Here is a 21,980-nt window from a genome sequence, read left to right on the forward strand (position 1 = left end):
TGGCCCTCGAGGCATTATCCGAAGCCCTGGCGGCCGAGGAACTAACTGTGTTGCGCTCCACGGTGGACAGGGACGACGTGATACTCGACAAAAGATCCAAGTCCACCTCCTTCAAGCCGGCAGACGAAATAGTCAAGTTCCAAGTCCATCCAACGGACACTACAAAAACGGCCTCCATCGGGGCACAACTAAACCCTGATGTAGACGCCGCACTCAGAGAATTCCTACGAGAAAATTGGGACATTTTTGCCTGGCACCCTTCAGACATGCCAGGAATCCCACGCAGGCTGGCCGAGCACAGCCTGAACATCCTAAAAGGATTCAAGCCCGTTAAGCAGACTCTTCGGCGTTTCTCCGAACCTAAGAGACAAGCCATGGGAGAGGAGCTAGCCAAACTACTGGAAGCCGGATTCATCAGAGATATAAAACATCCGGACTGGCTAGCAAACCTGGTGATGGTACCAAAGAAGGACAAATCCTGGCGCCTATGCGTCGATTTCAAAGACCTAAATAAGGCCTGCCCAAAGGATCCCTTCCCCTCCCCCGCATTGATCAAATCATCGACGCCACTGCAGGACACGATTCATTGTGTTTCCTCGATGCATACTCTGGCTACCACCAAATCAAGATGGCAGAGTCAGACCAAGCCGCAACGGCATTCATCACCCCATACGGCCCATTCTGCTTCAACACAATGCCCTTCGGGCTCAAAAACGCCGGCGCAACATATCAGCACATGATTCAGACATGTCTGGCCAACCTGATCGGCAAAACAGTTGAAGCGTACATGGATGACATGGTCGTCAAAACCAAACACGTCGAAACTCTAATAGACGACTTGTGGCTCATGTTCGATAACCTCCGAACATATGACATTAGGCTCAACCCGGAAAAATGCGTTTTTGGTGTACCAGCCGGAAAGCTCTTGGGCTTCATTGTATCCGGTAGAGGAATTGAAGCAAACCCAGCCAAGATCCGAGCTCTGTCACAATTGGATATTCCAAAAGATCTCAAGCAAATACAAAAATGACTGGATGCGTGGCGGCTCTAAGCCGCTTCATCTCCCGCTTGGGGGAAAAGGCATTACCCCTTTACCGCCTCCTCCGGCGCACCGAACACTTCGAGTGGACGGGTGCCGCCACGGCCGGACTCGAAGAAATAAATGCCATACTGGCAACAAACCCTGTCCTTGGCCGCGCCAAACATCGGTGAACCAATGTTGTTATACATCGCGGCAACTCACCAAGTTGTAAGCGCAGTCCTCGTCGTCAAACGAGAAACGAACGGACACAAATTCCCTGTCCAGAAACCAGTGTACTACGTGTCCACTGTCCTCACTCCATGCAAGTCCCGGTACCCGCATTACCAAAAAATAGCATACGCAGTGTTCATGGCATCCCGGAAGGTACAACACTACTTTCAAGAGTGTTCGATAACAGTAGCCTCCGAAGTACCTCTCAACGCTATCACAAACAACCGCGACGCAATAGGCCGGATTGCCAAATGGGCCATTGAGCTCCTCCCGTTCGACATAACATATAAGCCACGGCGAGCCATCAAGTCGCAAGCCTTGGCCGACTTTGTCACTGAATGGACTGAAGCCGAACTCCCTAAAGAGTACGGCACATATTCCAACTGGACCATGCACTTTGACGGCTCCAAAATGCTGGCGGGTCTGGGGGCTGGCGTCGTCTTGACGTCCCCAACAGGAGATACAGTTCAATATGTACTCCAGATAATGTATACGGAGTCCAACAATGCCGCCGAATACGAGGCCCTGCTACATGGCCTCCGGATGGCAGTCTCCATGGGCATTCAACGCCTAGAGGTGCAGGGGATTCGAAACTTGCGATATACCAAATAAACGGAGACTTTGATGCCAAAGATCTGAAAATGGCAGCTTACGCAACGCCGTCCTAAATATGTCAGCTTGGTTCGAAGGGCTGGAATTCCACCATATAGCCCGGGAAAATAATCAGGTAGCGGACGTCCTGGCACGCATCGGCGCAAAGTGTGACGCAGTCCCCCCCCCCCCAACATTTTCCTGGAAAGGCTATTCAAGCCATGTGTACAGTGGGAAGGGGAATCCGGAATTAACAATCCGGACCAGGCCGCATCACCTGACCCCGAACACCCTGACACAACGGAAGACTCCGTCAATGAAGTCACACCCTCAGCCCACGTAATAATGGCAGTAATTGCCCCGTGGACAGAACCATTCTTAGCCTACTTAACTAGGCAGGAACTCCCGAGGACCAAAATGAGGCACGCTGCATAGTGCGGCGATCTAAAGCCTATAAAGTCCACGAAGGAGAGCTTTATAAGAAAAGCACCACCGGAGTCCTTCAAAGGTGTATCTCCGAAGAGGAAGGGCGGAACCTTCTGGCGGAAATTCACGCCGGACTCGGCGGGCACCACGCCGCAGCCCGAGCCCTTGTAAGCAAGGCCTTCCGTACCGGATTTTATTGGCCGACGGCCCGGGCAGACGCTCAGGACTTAGTCCAGCGATGCGTCGGTTGCCAATTATTCGCTAATCAAAGCCACATGCCGCCTACCGCCCTACAAACCATACCCATTACCTGGCCTTTTGCGGTCTGGGGGCTTGACATGGTTGGACCCCTTAAAGGAGGAACCCACAAGCAAAAATATCTACTGGTCATGGTGGACAAATTCACCAAATGGATAGAGGCCAAGCCTGTAAAGACGACCGAATCCGGACCGGTGATAGACTTCATATCCGGGGTTGTACACCGTTACGGCGTCCCCACAGCATCATCACTGACAACGGCACAAACTTTACGGCCGACGAAGTTAAACTCTGGTGCAAAAACATGGGCATTAAGCTCGACTACGCTTCAGTCTATCACCCACAAACTAACGGTCAAGTCGAGCGAGCCAACGGTCTCATCATGAGCGGCATCAAACCCAGACTAGTGCGATCCCTCAAGGAATCTAACACGCACTGGGTAGAGGAGCTTGACTCCGTACTCTGGGGGATGCGGACCACACCGAATCGCACTACCAGATTCACATCATTTTTTATGGTATACGGCGCACAGGAAGTCCTGCCCTGCGACATAATTCAAGACTCACCTCGCGTGCACATGTACGAAGAAAGAGAAGCCGAGCTCGATCGGCAGGACAGCTTGGACGCATTGGAGGAGGAGCGCGATGTGGCAAAAGCCCATTCCGCATTCTATCAACAGCAGGCTCGAAGATATCAAAGCAGAGAAGTACGGGCCAAAACTTATAACGTTGGCGAACTAGTTCTACGCCTGCCAGACAAGAAGAAGGACAAACTAAAGCCCAAATGGGAGGGTCCCTTCATAATCGACCAAGTCCTGACTGGTGGAGCGTACCGTCTGCGAAACGCATCGGACAACCGACTCGAGCCGAACCCATGGAACGCAGCACGCCTACGAAGATTCTACGCCTAGCGCCTGACTCTGTGTTCGTCTCCTTCCTTTGTCCCTTTTTTATTATTTATTTCAAATTAGCTGCCTGGTATTTCTCTCCTTCTCCCTCCCTTTTTCTCCCAAGCCTTTAGGGGCTTGCCTGTGCGTTGTTCGCACATACTTGACGCGCCACCCGCGCTCATTATACCTGGGGGCTTCTTTATCAGAAGTTTATATAAACGGGCCTCATGCCCAAAACATGTGTGACACTTCCGCATGAACCTTTTATACACCATTATATGCATCGATATGACTTAAGTTTTGGCCAAGCTGGGTTGCCTGGCTCCTGTGCTTACCCCTACGTTCCCGTTTGTTCGGCTAGGTGGTAAAGGGAGCACCTCTGCGATTGTTACTGCCGGGTCAGCCGGATGTGTACCTCAGACTGGGTGAAGCCGAAAGCTAGCGTTCTTAAGGGAATATTCGGTCGGTGAACTAAAAGATGATTTTTTCATTTGTCTATTTATCTGCCCCCAGATGCTTTTCTGCTTTCTTTTCGCAGTCCGGACATGCACTTTAGGGCATGCCTCCCAGGGAAAGGAACCCCTAACGGAACTATTCTCCCTGGAAGATGTTTCTTACTAACCATGTAATATAACATAACTAGTTGGGCACTTGTCTGCTAAAGCACTTATGACCCCTACGCCTGGTCTCCATGCATGCCCCGGTTCTTACATAACCGAGAGGGTATTCGGACACACTCCGGACTATCGGGTCCAGAGGTTGAAGCGAAAAGGTCCGCAATGACAAACAATCTACAATCCGGCTAGAAGGCATTTTACATGTCATTTTAAATTACATAGTCAATTTGACTAGGTATATTCTTCTTCAATACCATCCAACAGACTGTCTAATTTATAGTCATGTTGAGAATACTTCGCAGCCAGCTCTACCTGGTCATACACCAAACTGACAGGGATCTCCTTCCCATCGGGCCCCACAGGGCCGACCTTGGCCATGTGGTTCGGGTCAACCTTCGTGTACCGAGTCTTCACCATGGCCCAGGCCTCCCTGGCACCTTGACGGCAGGCCGTTATCTTTCATAACCGGAAGCGCTGCCGCACTCCCTTCAGCTTCTCTGCAAGCTCTCCAAATCCTTCGGGCATGGAGAGGGATGGCCACATAGCCTGGACGACGCCTTGCATCGCCTGCCGAACTCGTTCGTGCAGTTGCAATAGCTCGGGAAGAAGGTCCCCCACTGAACTGGGCATTTCCTCCACAGGACGACCTGTCAGCATATCTACAGACATATTTCTATCAATCGACTTCCTTGCCGAACTCTTTTTTCAAAGATTCGTTCAAGCACTTACTAAAAATGACGCGTCGAAGTCGTTGATTCTCCTTTACGGAATCAGACAGCTGAGCACGAACATCCTTTAGTTCCTCGCCCAGCTAGGTATTGGCGTCTTGAAGTTTGTTCACCCTCGTCTGCATGCTCTCGCCGGCCTTTAGTTGGCGTAGGAGTTGTTGCTTGTCCGGATTCACTCCGGCCCCATCTACACTATTATTGTCAGAATTGCACACATGCCGCACTTCACAACGGAATTATCTTCCGAAGCATATATTACCTGAGGGGGTCCCCTTGGCACTCTCTAAAGCGGCCAGTGCGGCCTCGAGTTGGGCCTTGCACTCTTCCAACTCCTGGGACAGTTGCGTGTTCTTTTTTGTAAGATCCTGCATAACATATGATCCTTAAATCAGTTATCTTAACTGTTTCAAGTCTCGGGGGCTACTGACATATATAACCATCAGATTTACTCACCCGTATGTCTTTCACATACTGCTCTGTGGCTCTGGCTAGACCATTTTGAGCGGCACTGAGGTACGCATCTCCCGTATTAAAGGCGTCCAACGCCTCTGGGGAAAAGCATGCGTCACGAAGAACAGTCCGGCGACGCATGTGGTTCATGGAACTCTCCACCCCTGAATTGGTGGCAGATAGCCCGTCTACGTCCTCTGTCAGAGGAACGTCCGATGCGCGCCCTGTGTTCGCCTCCGCTTCCGGACCCGGCCTTGAATCCTGGCTGGTGGATATAGTCCGGCGAGCGCTCTTCTTCCTGAGGAGAGCATGAGCGTTAGTATGACTTGAGGGCATAAACCCTAGGCATTAAAATTGCACGCCGTACCGTTGCGCCAGAATCTCGATCTGGTCCGCGCTTCTTTTTAGCCTGCCTGGCTTCAGCGGCCCTTGTTGGCTGCCCACCGCGGGCTCGGCCCTCCGCCTCAAGGATTTCCCCTGCAAAACGAAACACTATTGGTTTACGGCATTCAAAATAAGGCACGGATGGATCCTATTGAAGGTACTGGGACTTCGGTCTCGGTTACCTTTAAGGCCGAAAGCAGTCCGGGATAGTCGGCCACTAAGGTATTGTCCTTACTCAATTGATGAAACACCCCATCAATTAGCTCCACACATAAGTCCGGGTCCTCTTGGGAGTCCGGATCGAGGGACCGCTCCGGGTCATCGGGTTGTGGAGGAGGGTTGCTTATCTCCTTCACGGTCTGGCGTAGCTCCTGCGTTAGAATTACTAGACTGGGTACTCAATTATGGGAATTTGAAAACAGGTGGGCAGGTGAAAATGTTCGCTCACCCAGCTTGGAGGACTGTACATGGAGAATCCGCCCCGTGGGTTGACATGGAGGAATTCCTCTTCTTCTCCCTTGTACAAAGAGGATAAGATCTTCGTTAGAGTGGCAGCCGAATCCGGCCCCTTGCGACCGCACCGGGTGGCGTCGTCCTCCCCATTGAAATCCCACATGGGGTGTCCTGTGTACTGAAGCGGCTGCACCCCCCGCGTAATGCATGTGGCCATGACCTCGATCATGGTCAATCCGGAATGAGCCAACAATCTTATCCGGCTCATCAGGTAAAGAACGTCCCTGTCAGTTTCCCTCTGAGGGTTCCGTGGGCGCCAGCTCAGGCATTTCTTCAACGGAGCGTTATTAAACTCAGGGAGGCCGATCCGTACAGGGTCCGGCAGGGGGACGTCATCCATATAAAACCATTCCAAAGGCCAGTCCTCGGACGCCTTCTTTGGGGTACTGGATAGATATCTGGTCCCGGCGATGCGCCATAGTTCGGCTCCGCCCACTTGATAAATTGACCCCTCCTGAGAGCCTGGCACAAGGCAGAACAACCTCTTCCATAGCATGAAATGGGCCTCGATGCCCAAGAACAGCTCACAGAGGGCCACGAAGCCTGCAACATGCAGTATGGAGGCGGGCGTGAGGTTGTGTAGCTGGAGGCCGTAGAACTCCAGTAGACCTCGGAGAAACGGATGAATTGGAAATCTGAGTCCTCTTATTAAATAAGGAACTAGGCATACCCGCTCTCCTTGGGGACGCTCTCCGCCTGCTCTCCGCCACTATAGGTGGCAATCCCAGATCGAACTGGGACCATATATGCTAGGGGGAGGAGCCCCTTGGATTGAAGCACTACTAGCTTGCTATACGGGACGGAACACCGCTCCCAGTCTCCGGGCCGAGGGCTGGAGAGGCGAGAGGAGGAGCTGCTTCAACCGGCCATGGTGGAATGGATCTCTGTCGAAAGCGCTCTGATGAATACTCGTGGAGGGAAGGTGGTGTGAATTGGATCTAAATCCCCGTCTCTTTTATGAGCGGCTCATTTACGCGGCCGGGGGGGGGGGGGGTAAACGAAAAAAAACTGGCTTTTCGCATTCGTTTGACACGTGGAAGATGGTCATTATTGGGCACAGAAGCCGAGGAGAGCAGCACGCACTAGAAGGTGGACACTATCCGACAGGTACATGGAATTTGGAGAAGAACCCGCCTTGCAATGCCGAAGATAAACCTACGCGCCGGACTTACCGTCATTGAAGCCTGGTTCGGGGGCTACTGAGGGAGTCCTGGATTAGGGGGTGTCCGGATGGCCGGACTATGACCTCTGGCCAGACTCCCGGACTATGAAGATACAAGATTGAAGACTCCGTCTCGTGTCCGGATAGGACTTTCCTTAGCGTGGAAGGCAAGCTTGGCGATATGATATGAAGATCTCCTCCCATTGTAACCGACTCTATGTAACCCTAGCCCTTTCCGGTGTCTATACAAACCGGAGAGTTTTAGTCCGTAGGACAAAGAACAATCATACAATAGGCTAGCTTGTGGGGTTTAGCCTCTCTGATCTCGTGGTAGATCAACTCTTGTACTACCCATATCATCAATATTAATCAAGCAGGAGTAGGGTTTTACCTCCATCGAGAGGGCCCGAACCTGGGTAAAAACATCTTGTCCCTTGTGTCCTGTTACCATCCGCCTAGACGCACAGTTCGGGACCCCCTACCCAAGATCCGCCGGTTCTGACACCGATAGGCACACCGAAAGATCTACTAGTAAAAAAGTGCATGCTATAGAAGAAATTAATGTTTTGAGTGGAAAGATGGATGAACTTATGAATTTTTTTGCTACTAAGAGTGATCCTATTGATCCTAATGTTATGCCTTTGTCTACTTTGATTGAGAATAATAATGAATCTATGGATGTGAATTTTGTTGGTAGGAATAATTTTGGTAACAATGCTTATAGAGGAAACTTTAATCCTGGACTGTTTCCTAATAATTCCTCTAATAATTATGGAAATTCCTACAACAACTCCTATGGAATATTTAATAATATGCCCTCTGATTTTGATAATAGTGTTTAAGAATTTATGATCTCTCAAAAGAATTTTAATGCTTTGCTTGAAGAAAAATTGCTTAAAATTGATGAATTGGCTAGGAACGTTGATAGACTCTCTCTTGATGTTGATTCTTTGAAACTTAGATCTATTCCACCTAAGCATGATATCAATAAGTATCTCAAAGCCATGAGAATTTCCATTGATTAGTGTAAAGAAAGAATCGCTAGGTTGCCTGCTAAGAAATATTGCTTTGTAAAACCGTGTTCCTCTAGTTTCCATGAAAATAATGACGAAGATCTAAATGTTATTGATGTGTACCCTATTAAATCTTTGTTTTGCAATATGAATCTTGATAATGATGGGACTGGATATGAGTCAACTTTAGTTAAAAGGCGTCCCAATAATTCAGAGTTTTTAGATCTTGATGCTAAATTTGGTAAAAGTGAGATTGGAGAGGTCAAGACTTTAAATAGCATTGAACCCACTATTATGGATTTCAAGAAATTTAATTATGATAACTGTTCTTTAAAAAATTATATTTCCTTGTTGCAATCCGTGTTGAATTCCCCACATGCTTATAGTTAAATAAAGCTTTTACCAAACATATTGTTGATGCCTTGATGCAATCGTATGAGGAAAAACTTAATTTGGAAGTTTCTATACCTAGAACACTTTATGATGAGTGGGAACCTACTATAAAAATTAAAATTGAAGATCATGAATGCTATGCTTTATGTGATTTGGGTGCTAGTGTTTCCACGATTCCGAAAACTTTATGTGATTTGGGTGCTAGTGTTTCCATGATTTTGATGATTGCTCTTTAAACTTGCACCTTGTGGATTCCACTACTAAGAAACCTTTGGGAAGGCTCAATGATGTTCTTATTGTTGCAAATAGGAATTTGTGCCCGTAGATTTTATCGTTCTTGATATAGATTGCAATCTTTAATGTCCTATTATTCTTGGTAGACCTTTCCTTAGAATGATTGGTGCAATTATTGATATGAAGGAAGGGAATATTAGATTCCAATTTCCATTAAGGAAAGGCATGGAACACTTTCCAAGAAAGAAATTTAAAGTACATTATGAATCTATCATGCGAGCTACTTATGAATCATATACCAAAGAGGGCAATACTTAAATCTATCCTCGCTTTTATGCCTAACTAGGGGCGTTAAACGATAGCGCTTGTTGGGAAGCAACCCAATTTTACTTTTGTTTCTTACTTTTTGCTTCTGTTTAGTAATAAATATTTCATCTATCTTCTTTTTAGATGTGTTTTCATGTTTTAATTAGTGTTTGTGCCAAGTAAAACCTGTGGTAATAGTTAATTTGATTCTGCTGAAAAACAGAAAATTTGTGCTCACGAGCAAAAATTCAATAAATCACATAAACATGCTTTTGTGTTGATTATTTTTGATGTAGATCAATAGACAAATTTCCGAGGATGTCCTATTTTGGTAGGATTTTTAGAGTTCCAGAAGTATTTGAAAGTTACAGATTGCTACAGACTATTCTGTTTTTGACAGATTCTGATTTTCGTGTGTTGTTTGCTTATTTTGATGCATCTATGGCTAGTATCGGGAGGTATGAACTATAGAGAAGTTGGAATACAGTAGGTTCACACCAATATAAATAAAGAATGAGTTCATTACAGTACCTTATGTGGTGGCTTTTCTTTCTTGCACTAACGGAGCTTATGAGATTTCCTGTTGAGTTTTTTGTTGTGAAGTTTTCAAGTTTTGGGTAAAGATTTGATGGACTATTGAATAAGGAGTGGCAAGAGCCTAAGATTGTGGATGCCCATGGCACCCCAATATATTCAAGGATAACCAAAAGCCTAAGCTTGGGGATGCCCCGGAAGGCATCCCTTCTTTTGTCTTTGTCTATCGGTAACTTTACTTGGAGCTATATTTTTTTTCGCCACATGATATGTGTTTTTCTTGGAGCGTCATGTATTATATTAGTCTTTGCTTTTGAGTCTACCACAATCATCCTTGATGTACACACCTTTTGGGAGAGAAATGCATGATTTGGAATTTATTACAATAATCTATGTGCTTCACTTATATCTTTTGAGTTAGATAGTTTTTGCTCTAGTGCTTCACTTATACTTTTTAGAGCACGGCGGTGGCTTGATTTTGTAGAAATTGTTGATCTCTCATGCTTCACTTATATTATTTTGAGAGTCTTTTAGAACAGCATGGTATTTGCTATGGTTATAAAATTGGTCCTAGAATGATGGGCTTCCAAGTTGGGTATAATAAAAACTATCATAGGAAGTAAATTGGATGATATGATCAATTTGATACTTGATAATTGTTTTGAGATATGGAGGCGGTAATATTAGAGTCATGCTAGTTGGGTAATTGTGAATTTAAAGAATAATTGTGTTAAAGTTGGCAAGTCCCGTCACATGCACGTATGGTAACCGTTTCGTAACAAATTTGAAATATGAGGTGTTCTTAGATTGTCATCCTTATGAGTGGCGGTCGGGCATGAGCGATGGTCTTTTCCTACCAATCTACCCCCCTAGGAGCATGCGCGTAGTGCTTGGTTTTTGATGACTTGTAGATTTTTGCAATACGTATATGAGTTCTTTATGACTAACGTTGAGTCCATGGATTATACGCACTCTTACCCTTCCATCATTGCTAGCCTCTTCGGTACCGTGCATTGCCCTTTCTCACCTTGAGAGTTGGTGCAAACTTCGCCGGTGCATCCAAACCCTGTGGTACGATACGCTCTATATCTTCCTCAAAACAGCCACCATACCTACCTATTATGGCATTTCCATAGCCATTCCGAGATATATTGCCATGCAACTTTCCACCGTTCCGTTTATCATGACACGCATCATCATTGTCATATTGCCTTGCATGATCATGTAGTTGACATCGTATTTTGGCAAAGCCACCTTCATAATTTCATACATGTCACTCTTGCATCATTGCCCATCCCGATACACCGCCGGAGGCATTCATATAGAGTCATATCTTGTTCTAGTTTTGAGTTGTAACTCATGAGTTGTAAATAAATAGAAGTGTGATGATCATCATTATTAGAGCATTTTACCTTATAAAAAAAGGAGAAAGGCCAAATAAAAAAAGAAAAAAATAAAGGCCAAATAAACCCCCCCCCCCCAAAAAAAGGGGACAATGTTACTATCCTTTTCCACACTTGTGCTTCAAAGTAGCACCATGTTCTTCATATAGAGACTCTCATTTGTTGTCTTTTTCATATACTAGTGGGAAGTTTTTATTATAGAACCTGGCTTGTATATTCCAACAATGGGATTCCTCAAAATTCCCTAGGTCTTCATGAGCAAGCAAGTTGGATGCACACCCACTTAGTTTCTTTTGTTGAGCTTTCATACATTTATAGCTCTAGTGCATTCGTTGCATGGCAATCCCTACTCCTTGCATTGACATCAATTGATGGGCATCTCCCTAGCCCGTTGATAGCCGCGTTGATGTGAGACTTTCTCCTTTTTTGTCTTCTCCACACAATCTCCATCATCATATTCTATTCCACCCATAGTGCTATATCCATGGCTCACGCTCATGTATTGCGTGAAAGTTGAAAAAAGTTTGAGATTACTAAAGTATAAAACAATTAATTGGCTTGTCATCGGGGTTGTGCAAGATGAGGGCATTCTTGTGTGATGAAAATGGAGCATGACCAAACTATATGATTTTGTAGGGATGAACTTTCTTTAGCCATGTTATTTTGAGAAGACATGATTGCTTTGTTAGTATGCTTGAAGTATTACTATTTCTTATGTCAATATGAACTTTTATTTGAATCATTTGGATCTGAACATTCATGCTACAATAAAGAAAATTACATTGAGAAATATGCTAGGTAGCATTCCACATCAAAATTTTTGTTTTTATCATTTACCTACTCGAGGACGAGTAGGAATTAAGCTTGGGGATGCTTGATATGTCTCCAACGTATCTATAATTTTTTATTGTTCCATGCAATTATATTATCCGTTTTGGATGTTTATGGGCTTTACTTTATACTTTTATATCATTTTTGGGACTAACCTACTAACCGGAGGCCCAGCCCGGATTGCTGTTTCTTTTGCCTATTTCACTGTTTCGAAGAAAAGGAATATCAAACGGAGTCCAAATGGAATGAAACCTTCCGGAGCGATCTTTTTGGAACAAATGCAATCCAGGAGACTTGGAGTGGACGTCAAGCAACGAACGAGGCATCCACGAGGGTTCCTGGCGCGTCCCCCACCCTCACGGGCCCCTTGTTGCTCTGCCAACGTACTTCCTTCGCCTATATAAATCCTCGTACCTTGAAAACATTGGTGAGCACCGCGAAAACCTAATTCCACCGCCGCAACCTTCTGTATCCGCGATATCCCATCTTGGAGCCTTCGTCGGTGCTTCGCCGGAGGGGGAATCGACCATGGAGGGCCTCTACATCATCTCCGAGGCCTCTCCGATGAGTTGTGAGTAGTTTACCACAGACCTTCGGGTCCATAGTTCTTAGCTAGATGGCTTCTTCTCTCTCTTTGAATCTCGATACAAAGTTCTCCTCGATCTTCTTGGAGATCTATTCAATGTAACTCTTTTTGCGGTGTGTTTGTCGAGATCTGATGAATTGTGGGTTTATGATCAAGTTTATCTATGAGAAATATTTGAATCCCCTCTGAATTATTTTATGTGTGATTAAGTTATCTTTGCAAGTCTCTTTGAATTGTCTGTTTGGTTTGGCCTACTAGATTGATCTTCCTTGCAAATGGGACAAGTGCTTAGCTTTGGATTCAATCTTGCGGTGTCCTTTCCCAGTAACAGCAAGGGTAGTCCCGACAGGCAGCAAGGCACGTATTGTAGTGTTGCCATCGAGGATAAAAAGATGGGGTTTATATCATATTGCATGAGTTTATCCCTCTACATCATGTCATCTTGCTTAATGCGTTACTCTGTTCTTATGAACTTAATACTCTAGATGCAGGCAGGAGTCGGTCGATGTGTGGAGTAATAGTAGTAAATGCAGAATCGTTTCGATCTACTTGTTATGGACGTGATGCCTATATACATGATCATGCCTAGATAATCTCATAACTATGCACTTCTCTATCAATTGCTCGACAGTAATTTGTTCACCCACCGTAATACTTATGCTATCTTGAGATAAGTCACTAGTGAAACCTATGGCCCCCCGGGTCTATCTTTTATCATATAAGTTTTCAATCTACTTTTATTTGCATCTTTTATTTTCCAATCTATATCATAAAAATACCAAAAATATTTATCTTATCTTATTATCTCTATCAGATCTCACTTTCGCAAGTTACCGTGAAGGGATTGACAACCCCTTTATCGCGTTGGTTGCGAGGTTCTTGTTTGTTTGTGTAGGTGTGTGGGACTTTTGAGGAGCCTCCTACTAGATTGATACCTTGGTTCTCAAAAACTGAGGGAAATACTTATGCTACTTTGTTGCATCACCCTTTCCTCTTCAAGGGAAAAACCAATGCATGCTCAAGAGGTATCAAGGCTCGCGGTGGCTATCGTTATGTTCTCACCCTCACTGATGAATTAAGTAGATATGGGTATGTCTACTTAATGAAACACAAGTCTGAGACCTTTGAAAAGTTCAAGGAATTTCAGAGCGAGGTAGAAAATCAACGTGACAGGAAAATACAGTTCTTACGATCAGATCGTGGAGGAGAATATTTGAGTCACGAACTTGGCACGCACTTAAGGAAATGTGGAATTGTTTCACAACTCACGCCGCCTAGAACACCTCAGTGAAATGGTGTGTCTGAACATCGTAATCGCACTCTATAGGATATGGTGCGATCTATGATGTCTCTTACTGATCTACCGCTATCATTTTGGGGTTATGCTTTAGAAACTGCCGCATTCACTTTCAATAGGGCACCGTTTAAATCTGTTGAGACGACACCGTATGAATTATGGTTTGGGAAGAAACCTAAGTTGTCGTTTCTGAAAGTTTGGGGATGTGATGCTTATGTCAAGAAACTTCAACCTGAAAAGCTCGAACCCAAATCGGAAAAATGCGTCTTCATAGGATACCCTAAGGAAACTATTGGGTATAGCTTCTACCTCAGATCCGAGGGCAAAATCTTTGTTGCCAAGAACTGGAGAAAGAGTTTCTCTTGAAAGAAGTAAGTGGGGGGAAAGTATCACTTGATGAGGTAACCCCTCTTGAACCGGAAAGTAGCGTAGCTCAGGAAGATGTTTTTGTGGTGCCTACACCGACTAGAGAGGAAGTTAATGATGATGATCATGAAACTTGGGATCAAGTTACTACTAAACTTCATAGGTCCACAAGGACACATTCCACACCAGAATGTTATGGCAACCCTGTCCTGGAAGTCATGTTGTTAGACAACGATGAACCTTTGAACTATGAAAGAAGCGATGGCGGGCCCGGATTCCAACAAATGGCTTGAATCCATGAAATCCGAGATACGATCCATGTATGAGAACAAAGTATGGACTTTGGTGGACTTGCCCGATGATCGGCAAGCCATAGAGAATAAGTGGATCTTTAAGAAGAAGACTGACGCGGATGCTAATGTGACTGTCTATAAGGCTCGACTTGTCGCTAAGGGTTATCGACAAGTTCAAGGAGTTGACTACGGTGACACCTTCTCACCCGTAGCAATGCTGAAGTCCGTCTGAATCATGTTAGCAATTGCCACATTCTATGATTACGAGATCTGGCAAATGGACGTCAAAACGGCATTCCTTAACGGTTTCCACAAGGAAGAATTGTATATGATGCAGCCGAGAGGTTTTGTTGATCCTAAGAATGCTGACAAGGTATGCTAGATCCAGCTCTCCATCTATGGGTTGTTGCAACCATCTCAGAGTTGGATTCGCTTTAATGAAGTGATCAAAGCGTTTGGGTTTATACAGACTTATGGAGAAGCTTGTATTTACAAGAAAGTGAGTGGGAGCTCTATAGCATTTCTCATATTATATGTGGAAGACATACTATTGATGGTAAATCATATAGAACTTTTAGAAAGCATAAAGGCCTACTTGAATAAGTGTTTTTCAATGAAGGACCTTGGAGAAGCTGCTTACATATTAGGCATCAAAATCTATAGAGATAGATCGAGACGCCTCATTGGTCTTTCACAAAACACATATCTTGACATGATATTGAAGAAGTTCAATATGGATCAGTCCAAGAAGGGGTTCTTGCCTGTATTGCAAGGTGTGAAATTGAGCACAACCCAATGCCCGACCTCGACAGAAGATAGAGAAAAGATGAGTGTCATCCCCTATGCCTCAGCCATAGGCTCTATTATGTTTGACATGCTTGTTGGGGAACGTAGCATGCAATTTCAAAAAAAAATCCTATGATCACGCAAGATCTATCGAGGATATGCATAGAAATGAGAGGAGGGAGAGTGTGTCCACATACCCTCGTAGACCGAAAGCGAAAGCGTTAGTTAACGCAGTTGATGTAGTCGAACGTCTTCACGATCCAACCAATCCAAGTACCAAACTTACGGCACCTCTGTGTTCGCACACGTTCAGCTCGATGACGTCCCTCAAACTCTTGGTCCAGTAGAGGATCGAGGGAGAGTTTCGTCAGCACGATGGCGTCGTGACGGTGTTGATGATGTGCTCCACAAAGGGCTTCACCTAAGCACTACGACGCTATGACCGGTGGAGTAAACTGTGGAAGGGCGCACCGCACATGGCTAAGAGAAATATTTGTGTGCCTTTGGTGTGCCCCCACCCCCGTATATAAAGGAGTAGAGGGAGGAGGCCGGCGGCCTAGAGGGGGCGCGCCAAGGGGGAGTCCAACTAGGATTCCCAATCCTATTTGGTCTCCCTTTCCTATTCCAAGGGGAAAGAGGGAAGGAAAGGGAGAGGGAGAGGGAAAGAGGGGGCTGCACCCCCTCCCCCTTGTCCAATTCGGACTCCCTTGGGGGGGCGCCAACCTGCGGGCTCCCCTCTCCTACTCCCTTATGGCCCATTAAGTTCCATAATTTCCCCGAGGGGTTCCGATAACCGTTCGGTTCCCCGATAAATATCCGAAACGTCCCAAAACCATTCCGGTGTTCGAATACCTTCGTCCAATATATCAATCTTTATGTCTCAATCATTTCGAGACTCCTCGTCGTGTCCGTGATCTCATCCGGGACTCCGAGCAAACTTCGGTCATCAAAAACACATAACTCTTAATACAAATCGTCATCGAACATTAAGCGTGCAGACCCTACGGGTTCGAGAACTATGTAGACATGATCGAGACACATCTCCGATCAATAACCAATAGCAGAACCTGGATGCTCATATTGGCTCCTACATATTCTACAAAGATCTTGATCGGTCAAACCGCACAACAACATACATTGTTCCCTTTGGCATCGGTATGTTAGTTGCCCGAGATTCGATCGTCGGTATCATCATACCTAGATGAATCTCATTACCGGCAAGTCTCTTTACTCGCTCCGTAATGCTTCATCCCGTAACTAACTCATTAGTCACATTCCTTGCAAGGCTTATAGTCATGATCATTACCTAGAGGGCCCAGAGATACCTCTCTGATACATGGAGTGACAAATCCTAATCTTGATCTATGCCAACATAACAAACACCTTTGGAGACACCTGTAGAGCATTTTGTAATCACCCAGTTACGTTGTGACATTTGATAGCACACAAGGTGTTACTCCGGTATTCGGGAGTTGCATAATCTCATAGTCAGAGGAACATGTATAAATCATGAAGAAACCAGTAGCAATAAAACTGTAACGATCATAATGCTAAGCTAAAGGATGGTTCTTGTCCATCATATCATTCTCTAATGATGTGATCTCGTTCATCAAATGACAACACATGTCTATGATTAGGAAACATGACCATCTTTGATTAACGAGCTAGCCAAGTAGAGGCATACTAGGGAAACTATGTATTGTCTATGTATTCACACATGTACTAAGTTTCCGGTTAATACAATTCTAGTATGAATAATAAACATTTATCATGATATAAGGAAATATAAATCACAACTTTATTATTGCCTTTAGGGAATATTTCCTTCAATGATGTGTACCAGACCTGATGTGAACCTTGCCATAAGTTTGGTAGGGAGGTACAAAAGTGACCCCGGAATGGAACGCTGGACAGTGGTCAAGAATATCCTGAAATACCTCAAAAGGACTAAGGATATGTTTCTCGTTTATGGAGGTTGTCATGGTACTAAGTCTGACAGTAAGATTAGGGGGTACGTATGAGGAGGCAAGGCCCTGGCTATGGCGAGATTGTACACACGAGTTTACCAGTTCAGGTCCCTCTTGGCGGAGGTAAAAGCCCTACGTCTCGATGCCCTGAGGTGGTCGACTGGAATATGGACGTGTGTGTTACATGGGGTGTGAACCCTTGTCCCAAAGGAGGGGGTGGCTTATATAGAGTGCGCCAGGACCCCAGCCGTCCCCCATTACAGGGTTCAATGTACATTAAGACAGGGCGTTACTTGTAACGCCAGCTATAAAGTGCTATTAATGATCTTTAAGCCTACGAAGTGAACGCCTGACCGTTGCCATACTTTGTGACTCTAGGTCTTCTGTACTCTGAGTGGTTTCTTGTATGGTCCAATGACATCATCTTGGTCGAGTGAAATTGGGGGAATCTGTGTGGGGTAACTAGTCGAGTGGATTGCATTCCATGGTTACTTCAGTCGGTATCTCTTGCTATACTTTCAATGTCCTTGATTCTATGGTAGTGACCTTGGATAGGGCGTATAGGTCAGGCCTATGACCCTACCCTAGGTCCATGGCATCGTCATTAGCCCCTGAATGGATTAAGGTCCGAGTGATCAGAGAGTTGAAGTTGATCATGTCCTGACTCTTATGCTTCATAGGCATTCTTACTGAGTTCAAGAGTCATGCTAAAACTTCGACTTCATTTCAGTGGCCTTGATCGATCCAGAGGTCGTCGAGTGAACTTATACTGCCAGTCTTCGAGTGTTGATATGGTGCGAAATCTTCGACGTGATTGGTTACTGCAATTCCCGGATCTCACGGAATTCGGAACTTTGGGGAAGCGCGCCAGACGGAGTGTGCCGCAGTAAACAGGACGGATAGACAGGGGCGCCTCGATTGTTGCGCCACCTTTTTCGCCACGTATTGGGCGCGCGACTGTTGCGGGATTTGGCAGGATTGCTCGGGCCCATGCGTCAGCCACTCGGAAGCAGGCTCATAAAAGGCATCGAGGCTGATGCATTTGCACAGTGCGCCCCATTTCCCTTCCTCTTCCTCCGCTTCTCCACCTCGTCCTCCTCCACTCTCGATGTCGCCTCCCCGCCCGTGCGTAGTTTGCCACAATGGTCAAGGGCAAGACGGCGGCCCTGGAGTGCACGAAGAAGGCGACGGCAGCGACGAAGGGCAAGAAGACGAGTCGGGGGTCGTCATCGAGGTCCGGATTGCCGCCTGGCTGGATCCAGGGGGACAGGATTCGGTTCACGCTCCGTAAAGAAGATCTGGAGGATCTGGCCACCGCGGGCTTGATCACCGACGGGTCTTGGAGGCTGCCAGGGGACGAGATCGAGCCTCAGCCATGGGAGGGTCAGTGCGTTCTCCTCGCAACCCATGTCGACTGTGGCTTCTCTCTGCCTCCGCATCCTTTCTTCTGGGGTTTCCTGAACTTTTTCGGTGCCCAACTTCACCATTTCTCTTCCAACACTATCACATACCTCGCTACATATGTTTCTCTGTATGAAAACTTCTTGGGTTGTAGACTGCACTAGGGTCTATTCAAACATATCTTCACTTGCCGTTCCCAATCTATGAAGAAGGCGAATCCGACTAACGAGAGGACGCACGTGATTCAGATGTGCAGGGGTTTAGGGATTCAGATGAGGGTTAGGATTACTTTTCCCCCTATGATGCTTCCCGAGTCGGTTAGGGGATGGCAGTCGACCTGGTTCTACTTCCAAGATATTCCGACCCCCGGTCAGTCGACCGGTCTTCCTCCCTTCACCCTAGATCGAGTCCAGCAACCTTCTTCATTGATCGGGCCTGCAGTGGAGAAAGTAGAGGTGAACATGCTAGTCGAGCGGGTAGTCCAATTGGTACGTGAGGGCGTGACTGGCATGGATTTACTGGAAGTGTTTCTCAGTCGATGCATCCAGCCACTCCAAGCTCGCGATCATCCAATGTGGGTGTATTTGGGCTCCAATGACACCACTCGGGTCCACCCAGAGGAGGTTGCCGATGAGATGGTGGCCCAGTGGCTGAAGGGCATTATTGGGAACAAAGACAACCCCAGGGGGTCGAGAAGAGTTAACCCATTCGACACCGAAAGTCAGCTGGAAAAGGTCTGATGTTTGTTTAACTTCTTGCTTTGCAGATTTATACTGAGATGTACTCGATGCCGAACGGGGAGCTAGCCCAGGAGGGAGCGGAGAGCACGGACGAGATTACCGACTGGCAATCCCCCAACGATGATGACGAGGAAGAGAGTGATGAGTCGAACAATGAAGAAGAGGTCGACTCACCGCCCCGCATAGAGCATCGATCCAAACAGTCTCACGATCCTGTAGGTGGGCGCAACAAGGTGGCTCCTCCAAGCACACAAGTGCATAAACGCACTCAGACTTCGACTCTGGAGCCCTCTAAAAAGGTTTCCAAGCAGCCCAAGGTTCTCCCTTCAAAGCCTCGGAAGACCTTGCCCGGGATCAAGATGAACGTTCCCGTCGCTTCGACGTAAATGTTTTGTCTTTCTGTATTGTACTGTCGACTCCTACTCCTACTTGACCGAGTAAGTTTTGAATCTTTTAGTGCTGCAACTTTTGGGACCTCCATGGACATTGACAAGGCTTAGAATGATGAAGAAACTGAAGACGCGGCTACTTCCAAAGCAGGTAAGATTCTGCAATCTTGTGCTTATTTTTTCGGTTGGACTGTCATCGACTGAGCTCTTATGGTTGAATTTTGTGTAGCCCCACAAGACGTCATTGAACTTCCATACGACGATGAATAAGTGCCTCAGAAGAATATGAGAAGGAGGGGTAGGACTTCAAGCAGGAGAACGCATGTCAGCCAGGTGCCTCAGTCGACATCAGCACCGGAAACAATGGTCCAGCGATCCAGAGATCCAATTCGGGCCTCTATTTCTTTTGCCAATCCTGTGTCGACTGACCATCCTTCGGTGTCGATCGCTCAAGTCCCTGCTTCGTCCGCGCAACTCTATGCCTCAGATCCTGTGATTGCTCCGACTGCTCTACCAACACCGCTCTTTGCTGCTCATCATACCCCAGATGACTCAGTGGGTGCTGCCAAGAAGCCATACTCCAAGCAGGCTTTATGATGTAGAAGATGAAGGTGGTGCACGAGGCTAGCAAGGCTTCCTATAATGCCATATCTGCTCTGCAAATTAATGTCAAGGTCAGTTGATTTCTGAGTGATCTTCTAGTTTTATTTTTTCCCTGCTACGATATGGTAGTTGTAAGCTGCAGATTCATTATCCGTAAGATGTCCATGGATGAGTGTTTTGGAACCTTTTATAAGCATCTATCATGAGTCGGCACTTTACATCCATTCACCCACCGGGTGTTTTAAATTTTTGCTGAACAGTTCTTCCACTTGAGTTGACCAAGTTGAGTCGAGTGTATCTCTGAACCAGTGGGGGCACGCAAAGTGCACCCACTAGGTGTAGTCCCCGAGATCACCGTCGGATGTTTGATTCGGCGTGGGTCTTTATCGTCTGTATTTTCATAGTTCTTTCACTCGGAGGAATAGATTGAACCAAGGGGGATCCAGACCAGTGGGGGCACGCAGAGTACACCCACTGGGTGTAGTCTCCGAGACCGCGGTTGACTGCGAGCAGTCGGCTGGGGTCTGAGAATCTCTCTTCTTCTTTTTTATGTATACATACTTGTGCTGGGCAGACCATGCCGAGTGGTAAACTGGACCAGTGGGGGCACGCCAAGTGCACCCACTGGGTGTAGCCCCCGAGATTACTGTTGAATGTTTGATTCAGCAGTAGTCTTAGAACATTTTCTCTTGTAGTTTTGTTGCGTTTAACTTTTGTCTCTGTCGACTGACGTGTCTTGCTGACCGCACAAATCTTGTGAGCTCGGGGCCCAATTTGATGAGTTGGAGAAGAAACTGATCAGTCTCAACCTCGATCTGGAGCTGGCGAAGAAGAATCTTCAGAAGGACAAGGATGATGTTGCTGCTATGGGAGGTAATAACTCGTCGAATGTCCACCTTACAGTTTTTCCCTTTTAGTCTTTTGAACCGAGTGGCTCCACTTGAATGGATGTGCGCAGTGAAAACCCTCAACTCCAAGCTCGTCTGAAGAATGTTATTTCTTTTGTCAAAATGAAGCAAGCTCTAGACCAGAAGGACCTTGACCTTGCTGCAGCACAGAGGAAGGCACGAGAGAAAACAGAGCTTGCCGACAAGAAGCTGGCTTCAGTCAGCAAGTTAGAAGAGGAAAATTCCCAACTGAAGACTGTTGCTACCGAGCCCAACAAAGAAGTTGCAAAGCTGAAGAAGGACAAGGAGACTCTGACCGACAAGGTTGGAGATCTACTCAAAACAGAGGTGAACTGGAGGCTTAACTAGGAAGACTTGCTTCGAAGATGCTCCTGAAGCTTGAAACTGTTGACTCATCATATAACTGCCGACTCACCATTTTTCCGAGTGTGCAGAATTCTGTCAAGACTTCGAGGTAGAGACTGGGCGGATCAAGACAGATCTAGACCCCATAAACTCTCCCGTCAAGGATGATGTTGCGATCAACGTGCTACCATTGGACTCACGTCTTGACAGTGTTGTGGATTACCTTGCTCGACTGAAAGCGGCGGCATCACGGATTGACATAGAGCCCTGGCCCCGAGTGGAGTTCCAGAATGATCTCAAGTCCCTGATGACTTG

Source organism: Triticum aestivum, chromosome 1B (assembly GCF_018294505.1).
Source record: "Triticum aestivum cultivar Chinese Spring chromosome 1B, IWGSC CS RefSeq v2.1, whole genome shotgun sequence".
Lineage (NCBI taxonomy): Eukaryota > Viridiplantae > Streptophyta > Magnoliopsida > Poales > Poaceae > Triticum > Triticum aestivum.